The sequence below is a fragment of the Bemisia tabaci genome, chromosome 2, assembly GCF_918797505.1.
Source record: "Bemisia tabaci chromosome 2, PGI_BMITA_v3".
NCBI lineage: Eukaryota > Metazoa > Arthropoda > Insecta > Hemiptera > Aleyrodidae > Bemisia > Bemisia tabaci.
The window spans coordinates 54,410,539-54,426,917 of NC_092794.1; the positions used below are offsets into that span (position 1 = coordinate 54,410,539).

The 16,379-nt window shown below is 40.8% G+C and overlaps 1 protein-coding gene across 2 annotated transcripts in view; it reads left to right on the plus strand.

Moving 5' to 3' along the window:
* The window catches only part of cib (thymosin beta cib), a 32,617-nt gene that overhangs the window by 2,852 nt on the left and 13,386 nt on the right, over nt 1–16,379 (plus strand). Inside the window, exon 1 of one of the 2 annotated variants that reach the window (XM_019049775.2) lies at nt 11,684–11,921. The exons of the other annotated variant lie outside the window; for it this stretch is intronic. The gene's annotated coding sequence lies outside the window, so the exon portion shown is untranslated. Of the gene's footprint in view, nt 1–11,683; nt 11,922–16,379 lie in introns of those variants that run through there. 2 annotated transcript variants of the gene reach the window in all.

The following is a 16,379-nucleotide window of genomic DNA, read 5'->3' on the forward strand; positions in this document are numbered from 1 at the left end:
GGACGTTGTGCAGTAGGTGTGTAGCCTGCGCATCAGCTCTACACTTATCTACACAAGATTTCCGCCGATTATCTCAAGACGAGCGGTGGCCGAGTCGTCTACGACGTCGGAAGTGTCCACATTGATCAAGGTGTGGGTTCGATCCCCGCCTCCAGAGATACTTAATAATTATCCGATTTAAACAGATCGTTATTTTACTGTAATATTTCATCAAGCAGTCATTCCCAAACGCGTCCTTTTGACTTCAAAAAATTTTTTTTTCTTTATTCATCAAAACCAAAAATTATTTCATTCTATTAAGTATACCTCATATCGAATTTTTTTAGGGGAAAAATAAAACTAATACTAATAGGAGGGTAAAAATAGGGCCGCGAAGCGGCCCATTGATGGCGCGGAGCGCCTTCGGGGGGTTGGGCCGCGTAGCGGCCAGGGGGCGTAGCCCCCTAGTACCTTATGTTATCCATATGACGACATGCGCGATAGATTCTCTCAGCGCTGAATCATACTCCAGGAGGATTGACTAACCTACCAGGCATGCGGCTTAGTTCCGTCGGTGATACGTCTAGACACTCGTCACGAGAGAAGAGCATTTTCACCTCTTACCGTAAATGGCAACCTCCATTGCTCCTGAGGACCATTATAGCTTTGTTGTCGTTGTGTCACCGCTTCGCTTGGCGTGTTCTTCTCCCACCTGTTGCCCGTTTGCGCGAGAAAATTTCCCGACCGATTTCTTGCCGGTTGTAAAATTAATTATCAGTTTTCGAGGAAGCCGCCCAGTTTCGTCCCAAGATTCCGCACCACTTGCGGTTCCGTTACTGTTTTAGGTGAAAGCGGCAACGCAGCAGGGCGATTTTTTTTGTCACGGACATTACCTTTTTACACTTTAAAGTGTCGTAGAAGCAGGGCCGGATTTAGGGGATGGCCACATTGGCCGCGGCCCATGGCGGCAATTTTTGGGGGCGGCAAATTTTGCAATTTTTTTTTTTAATGCATCTCTAAAGAAAAATCGGATGCAGAAAAAAATTACAAACGAGAAAAGGTTACAACATCTCTATTTCCTGAGAGTATAACTCTATAATTTGTTGTCTTTTTGTGGTACAATAGACAGCACCTTTAATTAGTCGAGTTCGGACTAAGAGAGAAACCGAACACGGAATTTGGCCTAGAATGGCGCGGCGCAGAGAGCAATGATGATGAGGACTTGAGATGAAATAGAGTCCCTTTATACCCAGAGTTACGACAACTCGATTATCAGCTGACTGACAGCCGGCCTTGGCTGGCCATGGAGGCCGAAACGAGTGCACCCAAACGAACGATATTGAGGGATAAGGATCAGGAATCCTGCGATGTCTGTCACACAAAAACAACAACATCAACAAACTGATCAATTAAAAATAAAATGAGATTGGTTTGTGAATAATTTCTTAATCTATTTTCATTTTGGACCGATGGAAATAACAATTTACTCTCGATAAACCACAATTAGGTAATATTTTCATTATTCTTGTTCACATACGAGGTACCGCCATCTTGGTGCACGCGTTTCGGCCTCCATGAGCGAGAACCAATCAGAATTGGATTTTTTTTTAGGCCACTTTCAGCCCAACCAAAAGTGAGTTGTCGTAACTCTGGGTATAAAGGGACTCTAAGATGAAAAGGAGAATCCCGCGGCGCGGCGGTCGGCATGTAACACATAAGCGCCTACAAGACTGCATAAATACTTCACACATTGCGTCAAACACAGTGCGATCAGCACGGCTTGGCGGTATTAAAATTATTAAACCACATTTATGTTTGTTCTTTCATAATTTTTTCGTTCATTTCATACAAATGGAAGGCCTTGTCCACACAGAGATAGCTGGTTTAATTACGGAACTTAACTTTCGCGCAAAGTTCCGTGAGCTTTTACTAGTAGTGTTGACAGGGCTTTCGCAAAAAATGTATATCCAACATGATTAAACGTGTCTTATGCACCCCTCCCCCTCCGGCACGTTCACTTGATGGTTTTTATTGATGTTTCAACACGAATGAGGAGGGGGCGGAAAATACAGGCGGCCCATGGGCGGCAAGTAAGTAAATCCGGCCCTGCGTAGAAGGCTAATTATTTGGAGTAATAATTTTAAAAAGCGTTACACCCCTGCGAGTGGGGTCTCTCCTGTCTTCCCTCAGAGTTTCATCGAAAGAATTAAACCTCAGAAAGACCCAGGGGTGCAAAATGTTCACCAACGAACGACCGATCCGTCGTTCGCGTAAGCTGTGACCTTTAATAATGGATGAAATAAAATTGATTACGTTTTGATCGAAACGTCGCTACAACTATTTCGGTTTTAGGTAAAATTGCATTTTCACGAAATGAAGGAGAACGTGAACGCTTTTCGGCTGATTGTGAGTTCGAGACTTTAACGCAGAGTAGAAAAGTCAGAAGGGGTGAAACACATTATACAACTAAGTGTTTTGACTTTGAAGGAAGATGAAGTTGCATATCCAAAAAATGAAGAAGAATATGGCATACTGTATCATCCCAGCTATTCTGTTTGTCAAACCCAACTTTCAGTTCATGTATAGCTAGAGGCTCGGTTCGTGTAACCGAATAAAATCAAATTCGATATTATTTATTTTATATGTAAGTGAGTATTAACAGTTTTTAATCATTTTAGTCATTTTAGCATCTTGTGCGGTCCGCTTTAAGTGTTACTCGTACAACCGAACTTTTGAGGTTAAAAGAACTACGATGAAAGAAGTTCGGTTTCATGAAGCAAACGTCGGGCTACACAAATCTAAGAATCGGTTTTATTCTGAAGAATGGACTCTCAACCAGTGTTCGAAACTTATAGGCGCCAACGCGGCAAATGCACCTAAGAAATCGGTCATGGCGCCTATGACATGAAGGCTCTGCGCCAACGTGGCTCCCAAGAAGTCGCCCCCCCCCCCCTCCACCCCCCCTCCACCCCCCCCCAAAAAAATCCTAATTTTTCTGTTCTGTGATTTTTCGACATTTTCCCCAAGTTACAAACCGCTAGTTCTGTAACTAAAATATCTTACGTCTATTTTTTCACTAAATGCACCGTGATACATAGGCGAAAATCACTATGGCCCCTAATGAAGTTTTCAATGGCCCCTAAAAAATCGAGCTTGACGCATGCGCCACAAGGCTCCTGAAATTGAATGGTGAGTTTCGAACACTGCGCTCAACGCACTCTCCATAAAACTAGTGCGAAAGCGTTGAATTGTTATAAAAAAATTTTGTGTAAGCGTTGAAATTTCTAAACAAAATACCACGAAAGCGTTAAATTTTTTAGAGACACACTGCGTTGCGTAATAGCGTTGATTTTTCATAGGAAATTAATGCGACTGCGTTTAATTTCTAGAAAATTACTGCGAACGCGCTATTTTGTGTTGAAAATAACTGCGAACGTGCCTTGTCATAGCGCGCAAGCTGAATCCCTGGTTGTTCGAAACTGTGTCGGCCGAAGCACTTTCTGCGCCCCTAAGTCCCTGTCCTCTCCTCGCACTGCGGGGTTTTTTTTTGGGGGGGGGGGGGGGTGGGAGTAGAGGTTCTTGGCCTTAATTTAAAAACTTCCGTCACGTCACTGAAGTTACTTATCACACCCTGACGGGATCAGGACGTTGCATCCACCCAGCCGTTAGGTTAGGTTAGGTCAGGTTAGGGAAGATACATAAGGGTGGATGCATCGCAGGTGGATGCAAAGTCACGCACTCCACACTGAAAAGGGAGGCATCGGAGGATGGCGAGAGGGAGAAGGGAACGGAACACAGTAATGACAAAGAAGCTGTAGGTCCCACATTTGCCATCACGACCAGTGGCGTGGCGTGCTTTGCGATATATCGATTGTTATGCCATTTAAACCTATATGGAAAAGGATCGATAATCAGGGGGTTCGCAGCGAACACCTTAATCGATTCTTTACCATAGATTTAAATGGCATAACAATCGATATATCGCAATTCACGCCACGCCACTGATCACGACACGACGAAAACTCCCTTTCTAATACAATAATATGTTTGCACGTGGCTGCACCGACTCCAGCGTTAACCAGGAAAGAGGATGCATGTCTTCCATCTCTTTCCTTGTTACATGAGTTTGCCTCACCAGTGCATCGGCCAGGTCTAGATGAATTCGCAGCTTTTCCATGCACATGCCTTAGCCTCAGCGTGATGTTTCCGGAACCGCGGTGCGAGCACCAGCCGGCAACATCGTCCGATGCCGTCCTTGCCTTTACAAATTTACATTTTTGAATCGGCCAAAAGTTCCTTATTTGTTCAACACTCCTTATTTAGCGATGAGCTTTCATTATTACGCCGGCCGCATTCGCATCTCCTTGATTTCAATTCATGCTGAGATCGGACGTCCTGAGAGATGATTGGTTTGATACAGGGTGTTGTTTCAGTCTTTTCAGACCTGATATTTTCAAATGTTTCAATTTAGAAATCTATACTGAGCCTCGCGATTCAGGACCTATGAAATGGACTACATTTTGCAATTTGGAACTATAAATTCTAGCCTGGTTTAAAAACAACGTATACGTGCCATTATTTTCCCTATGCACATAAGTGTTTTTCCATAAGGGCCAGAGTTTATAGTTCCAAATTGCCAAATGCAGTCCAAATGTACCGTTGCTGGTTCGGCTCTCTATTGATCAAGTCTTGCGCTTGATTGAATTAAAAGTAATTCGTTGTCTCCCAGTCGAAGGAACGTAACTTCATTTCTACGTTGCCAAGTCTCCTTTCACGATGTTTTTTTCCACTCGGAAACTCTTTGAATTTTTTCTTTGAAAATTCAGCAATTGTTTCCACGAATTATCGTCTAAAATTAACGAAATTTTAGCCGGAAATCGCGGTGTATTTTTCTTGTTATAAAGAATCGAGCAATTTGATTTTGCAACCTTGGATTGGAGATACGTTTCTTCGTCCGAGGATCGACGAATTTACACCTGGATCGAGGTAGTTTATTTTTAGTTAGGTTCAAAAATGTCCCAGAGCAAACCAGGCGAATCCGCATAATGACTTCCCCCACCCATTTTTGAACACAATAGAAAGATAAATGAGGAAAATCACTTTCTGTCTCGAAAATGGAGCTTAGTTGAAACTTAAAAAAATGGTCTCCTTTATATTAAAACTCGTCACTATGGATAGAGGGGAAACTCAGCAACGCTATACTAAAAGAGGGCTGCGATCCATTCCCTGAACTCACTCATGTTGTAAAAGAATATCAAGTACCGATATAACGGAACAAATCAGAAGAGGCCCTTTCCAATGGCGTCGCGCGCAAAACACTTCTGCATTCTATATGAGCCTTTCTGAATATACAACCGTTGATGATTTAAAAAAAAAAAAAAAAAAAAAAAAAAAAAAAAAAAAAAAAAAAAAAAAGCATGACATACTGTTCTCTTGGGCAACATATTGAAAAATTATTCAAAAACCGAGGAAAGTACAGAAAACTTTAGCATCAAATCCAAGTTTTATTTTCCAAAGCCGATACTTCCAGCCACGCTGCCACGCTAAAGAAGAACGCCGTACGGCCATTCAATAGTTGCCAAATTTCCTCGGATAAAACGCATATTTTATAGGTGAGCTATGAATATTTTGTCTTGAGATTTTCCGATAATTTAGTTCTATTCCGGAACACAATTCCTTGAAAAATTAGGAGTCAAATATTCTCAGATTTCCCTGAAAATTCATAATTTATCAAAGGAAATTTGGCAATATCTGAATGCTCATACGGCGCGCGGCGGCGTTCATAAACACGGCGGAACATAAAGGCGCTCGAGCTTGCTCGCTGTCTAATCATGCCGACAAATCAATTTACACGACGCACTGTAGGGAAAAATGGGCCATTTGGTGAACCCAAGTTCGGAAATTCCCCAGAAAGGTCCACGAGTGTTCTTTAAAACAGCCTGGAAAGTATGCAATCCGTTGCGCAATGATTCTGAGTGCAGTATTTTCTCGCTAGATCGTGATTGCGAAGCCAGTTTATCCCCAGGCCACCTATGAGCTTCGAATTTCCTGGCTACGGCATTTTTCTCGCGATTTGCGCTTGAATCTCGACAATTTTCGAATTTCGTTACTCAATTGTACCAAAAAAGTACTGAATTTTTCTGCTTATGAGGTCTTGAATTCTTTGGAAAGGTACTGAAAAAGCACCTTCCATCTGTCAGCCAATTTATGCGAAACGAGAATCCCGATATGGAAAGTTGGCAGTTTCGAAAACGCCTTCAATTGTGTCTGATACCTTACGCATTCCGTAGAGTACGAATAGTTGTATCATTGCGCCTTAGCAACGCGATGGAAGATTAATATTAAGTAGCCTCCGCGCTGGTCTTGACGGTTTCCGTTTCCCGCTATTGCCGTTTTGACCGCATAGTCTAAGTGTGCCGGTACTGCCGGTAGATAATATTTAGCGGATGGATCATTTTTTCAGAAGAATAAATAATAAACAAGCGATAAAAAACACAACTGAATAATAGGAACTCAAATCAACAATCAATTTAAAGGTACTGAAAAAGTACTTAATTTTTCTGCCTATGAGTTACTAAATTTTTTGGAATGGCACTGAAAAAGCACCGTAAAATTACTTCATGTCACGGCAGTTTTAGTAGACACCCTGAAAAGTGACTCAAATAGAAAAAGAAGAAATTTTGTTGTTTTGTTCAACGGGGAAAAAGCCCAGAAGTTTCATTCTTACGATTCGAGCGAAGGACAAAATCCACGGAAAATACCGAGGAGACATGATAGCCTGTCGAATCTCCGGTCGATGGTATGCTAAGATGGGCAAAAGACGTGAATATTATGAGTCATTGGGACAAGGGACCGTTTGAATTCAGGGCCGGATTAAGGGGGTGGCCACATGGGCCGCGGCCTATGGCGGCTTTAGGGGGTGATAAATTTTGCAATTTTTTAAATACAGGTATAAAAAAATCGGATTCAGAAAAAAAATTACCAACGAGAAAAGCGTCTTTCGGTGACACAAGATACAGCACCTTTAATTAGTCGAGTGAAGAGAGAAACCAAACACGCAATTTGGCATGGAGCGACAGAGAGCAATAATGATGAGGACCTGAGATGAAAAGGAAAAGCCCTCAGCGCGACGGTCAGCATGTAACACATATTAGCACCTGCAAAACTGCACGAATACTTCACGCATTGCGTCAAAAACAGTGCGGTCAGCGTGAAACGCATAGCGCCTACTAGACTTCAAGAATACTTCACGCATTGCGCCAAACACATCGCGGTCAGCGCGGCGCGGTGGCGGAGGTTAAAATTATTAAATCACATTTATGATTGTTCTTGCATAACTTTTACGTTCATTTCTTACAAATAGAAGGCCTTGTTCACACAGAGATAGTTGTATGGAACTTAACTTTCGCGCCAAGTTCCGTGAACTTTTGTTAGTAGTGTTGACAGGGCTTTCGCAAAAAATGTGTCCAACACGAGTAAATGCGTCTTACGCACCCCTTCCCTCCCCCTCCGGCACGTTCACTTGATGGTTTTTATTGATGTTTCAAAACGAATGAAAAGGGGGCGGCAAAATACAGGCTGCCCATTGGCGGCAAGTAGGTAAATCCGGCCCTGCGTTTGATATACATCTAGTGAGCACATTTAATTCTGCCAGGAATTTGCACAGGCGCCGCACAGGCTGCTGTCTATTGGAGATACCCGTAGCGCCTTCAATTTTCGTGAATACACCACGGACATCTCGTGAACACGAATAATTGCATTAAGGTGTTTTTTATATGGTCGTTTCGCGCCGCCGCGCCGCTCCCCATCGTGTCCATCGGCCGAGGTAGCAATCGTAAGCGGTTTTCCCCCTTTTTTTCATTTTTTGTTCTACACCTGGAGGATTGAAATGTAATGATTTGCTTGTTTATAGTTACACTATCACTATTTTATACTTTTGCAAATGATAACTTACAACAGCAATAATTATTCTTTTCACTGAAAACAAAACTTGAGTTCATGCCTCACGACCGACTTAGTGGGTGCGCCGGAATATCCGCCGTTTTCATTTTAGTGATGAAACTAAAAAGAAGGTTGGAGATGATGGATCCTCCGTTTCGCACTCTAAAAGTCAGCTAACTTATTAGGCGTGAACTCTAACCGGCTTAATAGGCGTGAGTCGCACCAGCCGCAAAAAGAGTTTTTTTTCATTCTCGGATCTTCATTTTTCTACGAATCTCCTAAATCTCCACATCAATGTTGCTCGTGTTGAAGTTGCAAGTATTTGATTGAACTCCTAGAAAATTCTAATTAGGCCACTTAATTTTTCTCGGCTGTGCGCTCCTCGTCTCGGTATCTTTTTCGCGTGTTTCCACGCATTCTTGCTTGCACGCGCGTTTGCACCGCTCACGTTAATTGAAATCGTTGCCATATTGCGGAAACGGATTTTTTTTCCTCTCTTTCTCTTTCTTTCTTCCAATTTTTGTCGGTGATATCGGATGAACATACGTGTAACTAACCTCCAACGAGTTCACGAGGTTCCTTTTTCCTCCTCTAATTTAAATCCACCACGCTTCTACCCCCTCATACCAGTCATAAATAAAATTACTTTCCATCTTTTCAGCTCCCTTTCAAAGCCGCAGTATCCCTCGGATATGAAAAAAAAAAAAAAAAATCCAAAACCTGTAAGGTTATAAAATCGTATAATTCCAGGAAACTTGTCAACCTAGGGGAGTGGAGGGAAAAATAAGTACTTTTTTGGTTATGGCCAAAGGGTGTTAATATTTTGCAGCGTTGCCAAGACTCTCCGAATTGCCGTACATTTTATTACATAGCCTCGTCGGGTCGTACTCTCCACTTTGATTTTTTCCAAATCACTCCCCTGCATCCTTCTCTTCATTTTCCCTTAAAACTCACCTAAATGTGAATGTATGGATCACTGCAAATAACCGGCTAAATAATGTAATCAGTAGCATCTTAAGGCATACACGCCCTTTTACTGCTATTTACAATTGTATGGTGGAACCATTCATCCATGTGCCACATTTCACATCTCAGCCGGTCACCAAAAAATCTACCTTGGAGCTCCTTCGCTTGACCCGTCTTGGGTGTTCTGTCGTAGTAAGAAAGAACGCCGTATGAACATTCGATAGTTGCCAAATTTCTTCCGATAAAATGTTTATTTTTGAGAAAATTTATCAATATTTTCCCTTGAAATTTTCAGACACTTAAGATCAAAAAATTACAAAAAAAATTATCTGAGAAATTGGGAGAAAAATATTCACAGATTTTCCTGAAAATTAGTGATTTGTCCAAGGAAATTTGGCAACGCCCGAAGGCTCATACGGCGTTTTTCCTTAGCACGGCAGTGTTACTGGATCATTAGCGTATTCGAGGTGTCACGGAAATTTTTGAGTTAATGGCTCATTGTCAACCGCTCGGACCTCAGAAAAGTCGCAATTGAAGCGTTGTTATGTTTATCAGAGCACGCTTTTATCAGTTTCCACTTCGAGTCTATGTCTCCATCACTGTGCTCTGTCGAATTTAGGTTCTCTTTTATGCACTGAAGCATTCATAATAACTTTAGGCATTGTTTCCTTGCATGGTTCATTTCTCGAAAAAACAACGCTGCTATTCGATCTCGTTTTTAAAAATGCTAGGCAACATTGCATTTGACTCTCATAAAAATGCGGCAAAGGACACTGTTTTTTAGTTTATGTATTCGGGAATGTACAAACTTTTTAATTGGCAAGACTTATCTGAAAATTAACTCAAAAAAAAAAAAAAAAAAAAAAAAAAATTGCGTCCAAATTTGAACTTGATCGTCTGCAATGGGAATGTACCCGCGCTTATTTTAAGCATAATGAAAAATAAGCAATCCTCTAATTCAGAGCTCCATTCCCAACTCGGGCTACAAATCATAACGTTTAGGGTGGTTTCTTCAGCACTTGAGAGAACGATTCGATAGTCGGTCTATCAGTATTGATAATATCTGGATTTAAATTCTTAAGAATTTTTAAGCATAACGCCGTAGTGCGTCAGGTCACACACAAAATTGCACATGAAATATGACCCAGAGAAATTTAGAAATAGCTTTAAAAACACGTCCCATGAATCATTGTTGAATCATTGATTCCGTGAATCGTTCATAAATGTTTCTGCCGAAAATCATCTTCCAAAATTTTTAAACCAAGTCGAAAGAACCGTTTCCACTTTGCAACCGATTTCAATGTATCAATACCTATCGATCATTATTATTGGAAACAGTACCTCTGACTTTGTTTTATTAAGACTTTGGAAGATGATTTTCGGCGCCAACATTCCTTAGGGATTGATCTACAGGCTGAAAGATTTTCCATAAATAATCCACCCAATCAAAGGTTACTACAGTTTGCAATATGTCTATCATAGCCAGATTGCAGTGCAAAAAAGCTGAAGAATAAATTTAAGGGCATCAGTTTCGTCCAGGGGTCTCACCCGATTTCGGAAGAAAGAAAATCAACATTTGGCCACAAAAAAATTCAGGCCAGAGGCGGAAAAATCAGTTCTCTCCATCGTAGTGAATGAAGTTGAATTCAAGAAAAATGCTGGGAAACGAAGTCGCTTGGATCCAGAGTCTAGACTCTTAAAAAATTCGACGGGAAAAAATACTATTGATTCAATCGAATTTTTGCTTGAATTGAGAACCAAGCCTCTTAAGCTATAAGCGGATTTCCTTTTGATCCAAGCGTAAATCCGATCGAATCAACCTCGAGTCACAGTCAGGGAAAACTGGGAAATGTCAGGGAATTTTAAAAAGTCAGGAAAAACCGGGAAAATGTCAGGGGAAATGACGAAAATGTGAGGGAATAATTATCAAGTCACCTTTATTTGCTTTTCAGAATGAGTTTGAAGTTTAGAACGACAAATTTTGCCTGAAAACTAATTCTAATTATGTCTTTTTACCATCTAGCATATCTTCAATTGGCAGGGAATTTCACCAAAATGTGTGAGGGAATTTAATTTTCTACATTCTGAGGCAACCCTGGTATTGTTTCTCAAATTTTTTAAGAGTCTAGGACTCTGGATCCAAGATACTTTTTTTTCGCCGGTGAATGACGAAAATGGGCCGAACTCCTTTTTAAAAAATTAGCACACCTCTATTTCTGCGTCTCAAAATCAGCACCTCGACTGAAATTTTAGCGCATCCGAGAGGCCTGTTCGCCCCTCCAATACTGAATGTAAAGAGAGAGAGAGCGTTCTGCCTTGCTAAGGATAAATGTCGTATGAACATTCGAGAGTTGCCAAATTTCCCCGAATAAAACATGTATTTTTGAGGATAGTTATGCATATCTTTCCTCGAAATTTTCAGATATTGTAGATTAAATCGTGAACAAATTGACTGAAAATTTTGAGAAAAAATATTCACAATTCTCTCAGTTTGGTTTTTTAAGGAAATATGGCAACGTCTGAAGGCTCATACGGCGTTCTTCCCTAGCACGGCAGCGGTGTTCCCGGCTTTCAGGACCATGTGGCCCGTTGCTCGAACGCGAGGCGCGCAGGGGGCGAAAGTAAATTAAATCCTTGTGGCCTGGGTTGATTTTATTGGAACATATGCAGGACAGAGACATGGAAAGAATGTCTCAATTTTGTTTACCAAGATGTCGGATCCATCTCGTTAGATCATCACGTCACTGTGACTCCTGCTCTGATGGTCTTCGGTCGAACTACAGAGCCACGAAGCGGAAACACCCATGCAGTCACCAGCTCGCTATCAGTCACGGATATTCCCTGTGCCAATACTGGTGCTGGTGCTGCGCGTTGGTCTTCTGTGAATCATTCATTGGTGCCTTCAGCTCCCTTTTGTTTCCTCTATCAGTTTTATTTGTTTCTTCAACAGTAGCGTGATTGGTTGTGCCGAATCGGATTTTTAAATTACTCGTATTTGTTTACACCAATACTAGTTTGTCCATTAGGCTATCAAGGTATGCCTTATTTCCTTTTTTCTAAATGTGTAATTTCTGCGTTTATTGTCGTCGATCGTTTTTTCATCAAATGATCCCTCTAGTGGAAGCAGGAAGTGTTTTTTTTTTTTTTTTTTTTTTTTTTTTTTTGTATAAAAAAGAAAAAAGAAAATGGTAGGTAGGCCGATAGGTGCGAACTCCTTAGCGATTTTTAGCTCAATTCTTGGTGAGACTATGCCTGAGGACTTATTTGGTTTTTGTCGTTTTGTTGTTTTTTTTTCTTCTTATCAAAAATATTTCTGGGTATTTTGTTTCCAAATGATCCTGAGTTACAAATTTAAAAAAGGGGAAAAAGCAAAACCCTTTGCGAGAAAAACAGCGTTTTAAACACATACACCAACAATTTTAAAACATTCCAAAACAATTTTTGTGTCAAGCCGAGGAGTCCAAGACCAGATAGAATAGGGCCAAATATGAATAATGGAAGCACCCTGTATTTTATATCGAGACGAATGAGCGATTAGTACACACTGCAACAGAATAAAAGTATCCAGGTGTTTTTTTTTTTTATTATTATTATTAAATCAAAAAGGGCATATTTAGCTGAAACAATAGCTAGTTTTGCTCGAGTGTAAATGCACTCGCAGTCCTTATTGAATCGGCCCGTGCTAAAACTTCCCTTGTTCACCAGTTACATTTTGCAGAATCGCAGTACTTATTGTTAGTTTGTCCACTCTACAGCACTGATTGCTCATGGCAGTATAAAGTTCTAATCACAATTATAGGTCTCAAGATAAAATCATTCTACATCTCTTACGTCTTTGGACCAAATTTACCTCACAGTTCACCATGAAGCTGCCTCCCACAAATTCTGAAATAGGTACCGTGTCGGACCTCGGACGTTTTCCCACTTACTTGGTTAATACTCCTGGGGCACTTGGGAATCCCCGTCCCCCTCCTAAAATTTACACCGAGTGTGACTTATCTAATTTGACCCAAGTAACCGCAACAGAACGAACAGTTTTCTTATCGAGGTAGCTTAAAATATGTCAAACGATGTTTTGATCTCTGCTCTCTGATAATGTTCCTTTCAAGTAAACTTTACACCGATACGTGAGAAAATCCAACTTAAAATGCCGTTTTCTCTACACCCCGGTAAAAGTTCCGATTTTTATCCCATTGAATTACATAGGCATATCTTATTCGTTTTATTGAGTAATTCAAGATTTTCGATAGTATTAGATTTTGAGTGCATACTTAAGTCAAAATTTGACGTCCATCGTGCTCATCTCAACCGTCGTCGTAACAGGAGGAGATGACTTCATTTTTGAATTTGATTCCATCAAAAACCTTTTACTTTCTCGCTCCCATAGGGTAGAGAGGAAGTATTGTCATCCTCCAAAAAAAAAAAAAAAAAAAAGTTGAAATTTCATCATTTCTAGACGTTTTAAGGTCCCAGGAGTAAAAATAACCATACTTGAAAAAATGTGTGTCCGTCCGTGTGGCGTCCCCCAAATCTGTCTACAGCGATATCTCAGAATCTATCTGTTCGATTTCATTCAAAATTGGCACAGGACACCATATCTATAGTCTCCTTATGCACGTCCAACGATTTTGAGGTACGCTAAAATTTGGGGGGGCTACGCTCAATTGTCCATTTTTAGCAAAATCACACGGAAAGCTCATTTTGAAAGACTGTAAATTTTGAAAAATGGCTTTAATTCTTTAAAAATGGGCATCAAGCACATCACCTGGGTCAATAATTTAAGTTCCAAAAAGATCTTTGCACTAAACTCAAAATTCAAGGGATTACGAGGCCCAAAAGTAGGGCACTTTGCTCTGCGACATCACAAACAGCTCATTTTCAAGGACTGTAAATTTTAGAAACAAATGCCTTTAATTCTTCGAAAGTTAGCATAAGAGCACCACCTGGTTCATTAATTTAAGTTCCTGTGAGGTCTTTGGACTAAACTAAAAATTGAAGGGTTACGCGTCATGTAGCGAGGAGAGCACTTCGGTCAGACGGAGAGCTCATGGACGGTAGATTTTAAAAAAATGCCTTTAATTCTTTGAAAGTTGGCTCAAAAGCACCACCTGAGTCATTAATTAAGTTCCTAAAGGGTCCTTGGACTAATCTCATAATTGCAGAGGGGCCGATAGGAAACGCTCAATTCTCCAATGAATGAGTCGGTACGCTCCTAGATAATAGCAGCGAACACTTTGAGTCAGATGAAACCTAGGAATTCAAATGCATTGTATAATGCATCATATACTATCTCCAAAATTACTCCGTAGGTATACACCAAGCAAAATTAGACAACTAATCAGGTACTTACATTACATACAATTATCGAAGCTAAAACGCAAGCACTGACACTTGGATTTTTATTAGAAACTAATATGTTTGTTGTTGATGAATTTAGAATCCCGGCAGATTCCATCTTTCGCGGTTCCTTTTTACGAGGTACTGAACACAAATATAATATAATAATATAATAAAACTGCACAAACATGATTGATTTAATTAGGTATTGATGTTGTTGTTGCGAGGTTTGTTGACACGGGGTTACGACATGGATGAAATGCTACTGGACTAGTTACGACTACTGGTTACGAGCAGCAAGAAGAAGGTGGCGCTCTCTATTGTTTTCGTTTCGAATTACGGGGATACGCGCTAAGGAACTGGCGCTCTTGGCGGGCGGGTGGTGAACCATTACCAGCAGGTAGATTCGCCCGCCAAATTTAAAATTTGGACGATGCTAAGCGAAAACCGTTTAGTTTTAAGACTATTTAAACATCGAATAGTCAATCTACCCATTGAAGTAGATTTTTGATGGCTTTTGACCGTGCTTAAGGAAAGATTATAACATATAATCGTATCTGAAGTATGATGCCAATGAATCTAATGGATCCTAATGAATCGTAGAAAAGCTAAGATTTTTACGGATCGCCGTCTTTAATAGGAGGCATCATTAATCAATTACATATTTAATTGAAGATGCCTCATAATATCGACAAGTCGAGTCCGAATGTATGAATTCATCCTATATCTCGAAGACATTTACAATATAGTGCAGTGGTTTGAATAAAAATTTAATAACTATTATCCTGCGATCAAAATTCCAATCAAACTTTATGATTTTGTGAAATTGGCAGTATTTTTCTAAATATTGCAGCAAAAGCGAGAAAGTCTTGTGCGATCTTCGCACCATGATGGGGGGCGAAGCCCCCCCACATGCCGGCGCGAAGCGCCGGTACGCGGCGCTTGCGCCGCGCATAAATTGGCCGGAGGCCAATTTTTTTTTCTTCTTCGTGAGGTTTGTGTGGCGTTTTGTCATTTTTCTATCGATTCTACAGTCATCTGTTAACGCATAGCAGAGCTATTTTGTAAAACAGAAAAAACACCTTCCCCTACGAGATTTCTTTTGCGTCAAAATCCGACACTCCTCAAACCTTTGGTTTCTGTATTCTCTCGAATCGTACATATTACATGCGGATTTCAGACGAGAAAATAGATGCTATTACGTCAAAAGCACAAAGGGCCCCAGCGGCTTCTGAAGTCATGTATCTATCAAATAAATTCTTTCTACTTTAATCTATTTCCTAATGTGGCCCGAAGTTCACTTTTTTCGGAGGTGCAGAAACTCTTGAGGAGATGACAACCGTGACTCCTCGATTTTCGATCAATCCTGCCTCCCATTAGTCAAAATAAAGCTCTATAGTTTGAAGAGAGCGTTTTTCTTCGAAAGGCTCGAAACATAGATTAATTCAAGCGCCAGTTCGCTGGTTCTTCAACTTTTAAATAACAACGAAGTACGAATGCAGAAAATCGCATCGAACCCGCTACCCCTTCAATGAGGAGGTGCAGATTGTGAAGTTGTGTCGAAGTTTTCCCGCTACCCCTTCTCCAACTAGCAGAGGTTGCCACAACTTGCAACAAAATCGTTTGATTCTTGCAACTAACAGATTGATATGCAGATTGCCTACTCTCTCCCCCGAAGGATCTATCATTGTTGGAACTAGTTGCAATTAAGTTGAAACATGTTTCAACTTCAAAGCATTGCTGGATGCCTATCTTCAGATTTTAAACAACGTTGGTTCAGCAATTTTGCAATCTCAGCAGGTTGCAACTTTGTCTTCCGATCAGATCGCCGAAAATCGGCACTTATCGACCAAAAGTTGACCGAAAGTTGCAACAAATACCAACATTGTTTCAACTTGTTGCAACTTTTACATTGAAAAATGCTACTTGGGTCAATGAGGAAGTGCAGATTGTGAAGTTGTGTCGAAGTTTTCGAAGAGTATGCCAATCAAGATCGACTGCTTTATGCGACGCAGACGGTAATCTGGCTCATTCTTAGAGGTTTTCGGTTGGGGTGGGGTTTCCGGGGTCGATTCGCGAAAACCGAAAAGCACCCGTCCAGCAGGTGTGCTTAATTTTTGGCGAACACACCATCGAAGTCGCTGTCCTAACTCTTC